At 40.1% G+C, this 7896-nt stretch overlaps 1 pseudogene; it reads right to left on the reverse strand.

The window, feature by feature from the left end:
• Positions 1 to 524: 524 nt before the first annotated feature.
• LOC101637371 lies at positions 525 to 2455 on the reverse strand (annotated as a pseudogene).
• Positions 2456 to 7896: the final 5441 nt, after the last annotated feature.

Genomic DNA, 7896 nt, shown 5'->3' on the forward strand with positions numbered 1-7896 from the left:
ATGATTCATGGAAGCTCTTACTTCTTGGAGGATATGTGGATCATAAGATCCACCTCCCTATTACTATATTTGGCTATAGCCAAATTCATTATCATACCAGAAAATTCATTATCACACCACAAACTGATCTTGACATTGTGGGCAATGCCAGCTCCAGCATTGAAGGTGGAGGACTGGGTGTCACTTTTACAATCTCCATAGACAACCTGATCCCTGGTACAGTCTGGGATACCCTTGAAGGGTCCCTGAGGCAGCTGGGACCCTTCTTTTTTTTCTAAAGATTTATTTTTATTTACTGATGCATACAAGAACCGAAGTGTAGGCCAGAGGTGTGTGGGGCTGGGGGAGCAGAGGGTGACAGGATCCATTGTGGGGTGCAGAACAGGGGGATATACTGATAGACACTGGTGAGGGGAGCAGGGGGTGAAACAAAAGAGGTCTGCTGTGCCCTGTGTGGATTAGCTCCCTGGGGGATCAAACTCAGGCCTTCCAAGTGAAATCACTGAGACTTAACCCCTTCACCGTCAGTGAGGCCCCTTTACCACCTTTTTGATGACATCATACTTAGCAGCTCCCCCCAGATGGCAGGTCAGATCCACAACTGACATATCTGGGGTAGGGGCACAAAAGGCCACCCAATCAGCTTTTCCAGGGTCAGGGATGACCTTGCCTTGTCGATGCCAGTAAAAGAGGGAATGATGTTCTGTGTAGCCCCTCAGCTATCATAGCACAGCTTCCCATAGGGGCTGTCCATGGTCATCTGGATGACAGCAATGACATAGACTGTGGTCATGAGTCCTTCCATGATGCCAAAGCTATTATGGATGACCTTGGTCATGGTTCCAAGCAGTTGGTGGTGAAAAGGTGTTGCTGACAGTCTTGATAGTATTGTCATATTTCTTATTGTTCATACCCATCACGAACATGGGGGCATTTGCAGAAGAGGCTGAGATGATGACCTTTTTGTTCCCCCTTCACGGAGTTAGTGCCTTCTACAAGGCAGTGAAGACACCTATTCACAGATATGAATATCCACAATATACTCAGCACCAGTATCACCCCATTTGATGTTAGTGGGATTTCTCTCCTCAAAGATGGAGTTTCCATTGATGACAAGTGACCCAATCTCAGTGTTGGCTGTGCCACTGAACTTTCTATGGGTGGAATCCTACTGGTGAAGTCAAAGAAGGGGTCATTGATAGCAGCAATGTCCACTTGGACAGCAGCCCTGCTAGCCAGGCACCCAATCTGGCCAAATCCATTCACGCCAACGTTCACCAGGGTGCCCGAGGGATGCACTGGCACTTCACAGAAGAGGCTATTGTCTATAGAACCAGGAGGAATGGAGAGTTATATTTTAAAAATTTAAGTTCAGCTAGTCCTCCCCCCAAAAAATAATTTAAGTTCTTTAGGTTCTTTTAGGAATAAAACACATGTTGATTCAGCATGCCTAGAGGGTTCAATATGAAGAAGGTGAATGGCGCTATAACTATATAACTATGGTGAAGTCTATACAAATGTCCACATAGTAAAGAGGGAAGGCATATTTCTGAAACATATATTGATAGTATTGTAAACTAATGGCAAATCAATTACAAATTTTACTTAAAAAAAAATGATTTGGGAGCCTTCCCTGGAGGCGCAGCAGGTCAAGGCACAGCACTAAGAAGCTAAAGCCACTTAAGCGTGAGTTCGATCCCCAGTCCCAGAGGTGATCTACATGGCGTAGCAGACCTCTCCTTACCCATCCACTGCTCCCCTCAGCAGTATACTTCGTGGATCTGCCTGTCCTGCTCCCCACTCTGTCTCTGGTGAATCCTCTCACCGTCCCTGCATCTTGAACCGTATCCAGTTCTGTATGAATGAATAAATAAATCTTTAAAAAAATATATTTGGTTTGGGTAAGTTGTTGCCAAAGGAACCCACACAAGTGGTCATAGAGAAGAGAGGATTTGGGGCCCAGTTGCTGGACTAGACTCCAAGGGAGAGGGGCTGTGCCAAGGGAGTACAGGGAGAGAATTTACACCAAAGGGTTCTGGAGGGAGGAAAGGTGGCATCTCAGAACAGCCAAGGCCCAGGTGAACCCCAATCTGCACAGCCAGAATATAGGCAGAGTCCTCTTACCATGACATCTGCCTCCTCCTGGACACTATCAGTAGGCTACTGCAAGGTCAGGGGGCCCCGCTGCCCCCACCCTGTGCTGCCTGGGCCTGCCTAACAGTTTGTTATTCAGAAACAAAGAAAAGTCAGATAAGAAGTACATTTATTCTCTATACGTACACATAATTTTATGTCACCTCTATGAAGTATTATTCAATACTGCAGGCAAAACCTTTTCTTTTGAAATTCTGTATAAAAAGATGCCTCCTTCCTACACCAGACTCTCTTCTGGTTTCCTTTGACCACTGGTTTCTGCCTCTAGTCTGCTGTCACTGGCAGTTTCATGTCTCCCCATCCTGGTTCCCAGGGGTTCATTCTGGGCACTCTGCTCACTCTGTACTTTCCTTGCTGATTCTCACTGAACCCAAGGTTCCTGCTACACCTATGTAACAGTGAGGACTAAATGCACATCTACAATCCCTCCTCCTCTGACTAGCACTGAGTCATCTGGAGTTCCTTATGGCATCTTAACCTCCTTCTGGTATCTTACCCAGACATCTTGTGCACCCAACCCAGTCTCCCCATCTCCACCCACTCCAGAAGTTCAGTGCTGATCTTGACCGACCATTTTCCTCCCAGTTTTACTCACTTGCATGTGTCTAATCTGTCTTATCCTATATTCCATTCTCACTGCTCCTCTCTTAAACGTGGCTCTCATCAATTCTTTTTTTTTAAGATTTATTTAATTATGCATACAAGAACTGGGGAACAGGCCAGAGGTAGGGGGGATGAGAGGATTCAACAGAGACAGAACGAGGAACAGAACAGGCAGATTGACAGAAATACATTGCTAAGAGGAGCAGTAGGCAGGACAGGAGGGGTCTGCCGCGCCATGTGGGTCACTCCCTGGCTGGGGATCAAACTCTTGTGGCAGTGACTACAAACAGCTTTATAGTGCTGTGCTTTAACCTATTGCAGCACCAGGGAGGGCCCTTTCAGCAATTCTTAATGTTTTTCAATAACCTCCTAACTAATTTTTCTCCCTCGGGTCTTTCCTCATTCTCCACAGTCATGTTATTAATTTCCTTGGCATTATTTGCTAGTTCTCCATCACAGAGATAATAAAACCTACACCTACATATTAGTACTCTGGCTTCTGAGATTACTGCACAAATGTGTAAGTATTACTCACAGTATACCCTGTCCAGGCTGTTGGAAGTATTTTACGTGTCTTGTTTGATTTTGTCCACACTAACTCTAGGGTAATACATCATCTCCAGAGGAGTAAATTCTAGTGTTAAATAATTTGACCAAAATTACACAATAGGTAAGTGAAAGAAAAATCCAGGTTTTGAACCCAGACATAGCATTTGCATTGCAGTGCATATTTAATCTTTCTTAAATCAGGGTTTTCTAACATATTCAATCAGAGGCCCCTTTTTTGCACAAAAGTATTCTGTTCCTCATATCTTCAGTTGTGCCACTCGTGGGCAAAGCCAATTGTGTCTCCTGGCAAAGCCAATTGTGTGTGTTTCTCTTGTCTTCCTGGAGGTGTTAAATTCTCTCAAAGAGACCTTTAATCTCAGTCATCTTATCCCCCAAACCTCCCGGAGTGTCTGACACATAGTAGGTTTCCAACAGGTATTTGTGGACTGAACACATATTGACAGTCGCTTAAGCTTTCACAACTTATATTTAATTTCAAAAGGAGGGAAGCAAATCCAATAAGTTAAATGCTAGAAAATGGAAAGTAGCAGCCTTCAACAACTTCTCCAAATCCTTTCATATTGCTCCACTTCTGCTGTTTACCAAGTGAATAAGGAAATTTAAAAAGCAGCGACAAGCTGTTTTAATAGTCAGACTTAAATTCAATTTGGAATCGGCACAGAGAAATATTCTTTTTGAAGTCTCCTAACTGAAGAGGACTGGAAAATATATTGACTAAAACTCAGAAGAGACTCAATCATAGCTTAAAATATACAATTTTAAAGAGAAAATACATAACAACATTCTTAATAATGTATAATAATTCCCACAATATAGAGCACCAAAAAATATTCATTCTGAATAACAAAATCTCAAATCCAGTTTCCTGCCCTTCCACCTGGAATTAACAATGATCACCCTCTGAATGTCCTATTGTTAAGAGCTACCAGTGCAGAAGGAATTTTAATTTTAGAAGATTCAAGTTCAAGCCATGAGTCATCTTCTCCATTTCAAATTCGGATAAGTATACTTTTATTGGCTGAAATGAGTATTTCTTACTGCAGGAAAAAAGGAATCTGAGCAAATTGGCACACTGACTTTCAAAAATTTAATCCAAACACATTTTTAGTACCAAAATAAATAAGCCTTGCCCCAATTTGCAATGTCTTTTAAGAAACAAACTGGCTTATCTTTAAACTCCCTTAGCCATATTAAAAGTATATCACATATCACAAATCCACATTACATTATTAGTGAAAGAAGTCAGTCCAAAAATTAAACATGGAAAGCTCTGTAGAGCTAAATTCTGTAGAGGTAGCAGGATCGTGACTATGAAACCAAATCTGTCCTCAAGTGGCCTCCAGAATGTTTTGCTCCTGTCTTGCCTTTAGCCATTGAGCTATGACTCAATGACCCTTTAGTATTTTCAGGAGAAAGTGTAGATCAACAATTCCCTCCACGTCCTCAGCACTTCTTTCTTCATTAGCCTTATTTCGCAATACTTTCAGTTGCCTTTTTAATTGCATTCCAACTGATGGTCACCTAAATAGTTTATGAACAACTGCCCCTGGAAAATAACCCCATCCTATTCATCTTTGTATACTTATAATACCTGGACAGCACTTGATATAATAGCATGGGCACAACAAATAACCCTGAAGTTTTAACTCTCAACAATATAAGTTAACCAATTTCTGGAGTGTATTCCTGGTTACCGCTCTCCCCCAACCCCCCCCCTGACCCCGTATTTTACCATCTAATAAATTGCCAGTTTAAAGACAGTCTTACATTGGGCTGGCTATTGGTTGAAATCAGTTAAACCAAGTTCAAGTTCTTGCCTTCCAGGGAAACAGGGAGGTAAGATCTCAGTTACTCACAAAGCCACCAATGAATGGTACCAAACACAATTAAATTAGTGTCAGCGAGGTATACAGATTATACAGTTGGATCCTACCCCCAAGAAAAGATTTAATTTTGTAATCTTTAGACAATGTACACATATATGAACAATAAAACAGAGCTAAATTTTGTTATCCAATCTGAACTAATCTGGTCTGGTTTCATGAAGCTGACATGTGAGTTATCTAGGAAGGTATATTTTGCTAAGTAAGCTCAAGGCATTCATGGAATTTGTAGTTTGCTTAACCCATTTAATAAGGCAAAAAATTAGGGTTTATGAAACCTATTAATGCTTATATGCATATTATACTGATTTAAGTAAATACTTTTAGTAAGACCCTTTGAAACATTTTATTGGCACTAATTTCAGTGACTAAATACTGAACCCTAAGTAAACCTTTCATTAGTTCTCTGGTGTTACAGAAAAGTAGCTCACTTTACATACCTGGAATTATATTAATCACTATGTACTCTGAAGCACAATTAATCATGTATACACAGTACATACCAGTAAATCAAACCCTCAATGTTTTAGATAAGCATTTATTTTTAAGTTTAGCAAATATATTTTTATTAAAAAATCAGAAGGATGAAAAAACTAATTTCTCACAATCCTAATCACCCAAAGACTAACATTTAACATTTTAGATCTTTCTTTATTGTCTTTCTCCTATGCATATTTTTGCATAATTTTAATCATAAAATAAATCACTTTTGCACATGGCTTCCCATTTAAAATTATAATTTAAATTTTTTAATGGTTGCATAATATTGCATTATGTATGGGCCCTAATTTATATAACTAGTTCCCTATTATTAGACATTTTAAGTTATATCTTATTTCAGATTTATTAGTAATAATGCAATTATCTTTGGGTAAATAGCTATTTTTTCATATTTCATATTTCAAGTTCTGTTCTTATGGTACATTCCAAAGAATAGAACAATGCTGTTAGATTTTCATCTGTTTTAGTAAACAGTCATGCAGGTTGGATAGATTTTTATTTCTACTGGCAGTCACCAATTCAATCTTTTTTTCTTAAAGATTTATTTATTTATTTATGCATACAGAACTGGCGTACAGGCCAGAGGTGCAGGGATAGTGAGCGGGTTCACCAGAGACAGTGTGGGGAGCACAACAGGCAGATCAATGAAGTACTGCTGAGGTGAGCAGACTTCAGGAGAAGTCTGCCCCGCCATGTGGGTCATCTCCGAGGCAAGAATCGAACTCATGCTGAAGTAGTGGCTTCTTAGTGCTGTGCTTTAACCTGCTGTGCCACCAGGGAGGGCCCACCAATTCATTCTTTCTTTAAAAAAAAAAAAATTTAAGATTTATTTATTTATGTACACGGAACTGGGGTACAGGCCAGAGGTGCAGAAGCGGTGAGAGGATTCACCAGAGACAGAGTGGAGAGCAGAACAGGCAGATTGTTGAAGTACACTGCTCAAGGGAGCAAAAGGCAGGTCAGGAGAGGATGTGGGATCTCGCCATGTGGTCACCTCCGGGGCAGGTGGGGATCAACTCATGCGCAAGTAGATTTAGCTTCTTAGTGCTGTGTTTTAACCGCTGTGCCACCAGGGAGGGCCCCCACCAATTCATTCCTAATCAAGATTTTCTTTCTGGGAATCTTTTTCAATTCTGTAAGGCTAACTGTAGAAAATCTGGAGCAGTCAGAGCAGAATGTCCTTGGTGCCACATCACCAGCTTTTTACTCCTATTTTTATTCTGCTTCCCCAGGCCCTCATCTCCCTGGAGTCTAGAGTGACCCTGCCTTCTCTACCAGACTCCTACACTCCAGTAAGATGTTAATTGTTAATTGTTAGAGCCAGATTTAAGCAGGATAGCCTAAGAGGAGACTGTGCTCTTTGTGGAGAGGGTTTGTATGTGCAGTATTCCCCAATGGGCTTGTATATTTTGTATATTTCCAAAAGTTTGTAATATAATAATATAGAGTATAAGAATATATACTTACATAGCATATATTATGGTTCTAATATATATAATTACATTTGTAATATTATATCATCATGTGTAACATAATATATAACATGTCATATGTGATATATAGCATACTATATAACAACCCATTGTAATACATAAATACGATAATATAATATGTAATGATATAAATGCTATATTAAATAACAAGTATATGTTCATGAACAGAACTTCCCTGTTCACCATGGATCTTACCACAAAGTGTGCTGACTTGTCTTCAAAGAACTGTTTTAGACAGGGAAAAAGAAAACATTTTTATTTTAATGAACTTGATTGTTACATTATGATTGATTTTTCCTCACTGTAATAATATATGCTTCTTTTCAAAATGATTAATAAAATTGAGAATAAACAAAATCACTTGAGATCACCTCATGGAGCATTTTCTTGGCACCTCTGAATACACTCTACATTCATCTTCAGCTCCTGTGAAGTTGCAGCCCTCAGCTCACTCAGTCCTGACTGTCCCTTTTTGATCATCTCCCAGAAATTGGTGCGCAACCAGGTCTTCAGAATTGGAAACAGAAATGACAATTTGATTTCCCATATTAGCTCAGAGGGATTTGGTAACCCAGACCTCAGTTCTTCTACTGGTCACTCAAAATATAACAACTTCCTGTCTGTGTTCAGAATTCAGAGGCATTTCCTGGAATTGAACTACCTTCCTCTCTTGACAGAAGAAAGGGACAGTT

This window comes from Condylura cristata, unplaced genomic scaffold (assembly GCF_000260355.1).
Source record: "Condylura cristata isolate star-nosed mole 26May11 unplaced genomic scaffold, ConCri1.0 scaffold00011, whole genome shotgun sequence".
NCBI classification, from domain to species: Eukaryota; Metazoa; Chordata; class Mammalia; order Eulipotyphla; family Talpidae; genus Condylura; species Condylura cristata.